Source organism: Pinus tabuliformis, chromosome 1_2 (genome assembly GCF_031772625.1).
Source record: "Pinus tabuliformis cultivar Carrire ecotype Pingquan chromosome 1_2, CPIR1, whole genome shotgun sequence".
In the NCBI taxonomy this organism is placed as follows: domain Eukaryota; kingdom Viridiplantae; phylum Streptophyta; class Pinopsida; order Pinales; family Pinaceae; genus Pinus; species Pinus tabuliformis.
The window spans coordinates 413,511,035-413,512,405 of record NC_142298.1 but is presented as its reverse complement, the minus strand read 5'-3'; the positions used below and the strand labels follow the sequence as shown (position 1 = coordinate 413,512,405).

The window sequence follows — 1,371 nt, the reverse complement described above, 5'->3', positions numbered from 1 at the left end:
CTAAAAAATTCCCAGAACTTGGAGAATATCTACACTGGGTTGTTCCACTGCGCAAAGATTTCGACATCTACCAAGAGGATCAAATTATACCATACAAACCTCATGTCCAGGGAGATCCCCTTTTTCTGTACACTTTCACGCTCTATGAACAGTTCAAAGTCGACCTAATGTAGCCTTTGGTAGGGCTTCCTTGTCTTGACGATGGTGAGAATAACTGGCGGAACTTCAATTTAGAACACCTTGCAATTTTAAATAAGCTTGAAGCTACACACAGGGTTCATTTCAAAGTTTAAACTTTAAAGAGGAAACTTTGCTGTACAAAAGCTGTAATATATCATAAAACACTTCAGTGAATCTTCAACGATATCGAATTAATGTAGAATTCTATTTTGGAACTGGTGCTCTGCACTTATTCAAGACTTATTCTTTAGTGTATCTCAAGAATCCAATCCCCTGTCCATCATGATGAGAATCCTCCATCTTTGCACAATTTTGCAGAATGTTGCCTTCCAGAACCAACATGGGTGTTGTTCGTGATAGCAAGAGGCTCAGAACAGTGGATTATGGTGGGAACGCAGCCTGGATCCATTCTTTTTCTTCGCCAGCATAATCGTTTGAAGGAAATTGGTGCACGAAGGTTGCGAGAGCCTGTTGTATTATGAACAGCCGCGGCGTTTATCCATTGACTGTGAGGTGGTCTTTCGATACCATTTCAACCATGGCGGACGTAGATGGAGATGTGACCGCCGCCCAGCCCAAAAGGAGGACGTTTAAGAAGTTTTCGTACCGCGGGGTCGATCTCGATGCTCTTCTGGACATGACCTCAGATGATATTTGCAAACTTTTCCCAGCCCGTGCTCGTCGAAGGTTCCATCGAGGGCTGAAGAGACAACCTATGGCTTTGATCAAGAAGCTTCGAAAAGCGAAGCTAGAAGCTCCTTCTGGTGAGAAACCAGAACCTGTACGAACTCACATGATCACTTATAGGTCACGGAGAACATGTATTGTATAGGACATGCATCTTCCGTGAAAATGAACTTCGAAAGGAGGAAAACGATTATGAACAGCCGCTGGCAAAAATCAAGCACCACCACAAAAATTTCTTAAGGATATGAACAAGCAAAAGAGCTATGGGCCACACCCAGCCTTTTTTTTTTTTCAGTCCAAGGTTGGCAGAAAGAGTTCTTGCAAAAATGAAAATTCAGAAAAATGGACTCAACAGCACCCAGAAAAAATGAAAATCCGTCAGGGTTTGAGACAATAAGGCAAATTTAGAATCCTTCCGGTCCGACCTGATGAATATTGTAATGACAACACTCAGTTCCAAAATCCTTGCACAAGACAAACAACATTTTGCATCATTGGCTGTTG

General features: G+C 42.3%; 1 pseudogene; it reads left to right on the top strand.

Annotated features, from left to right (window-relative positions):
* The first annotated feature begins 671 nt into the window (after positions 1-671).
* Positions 672-1,012, top strand: LOC149206101 (small ribosomal subunit protein uS19 pseudogene; annotated as a pseudogene).
* Positions 1,013-1,371: the final 359 nt, after the last annotated feature.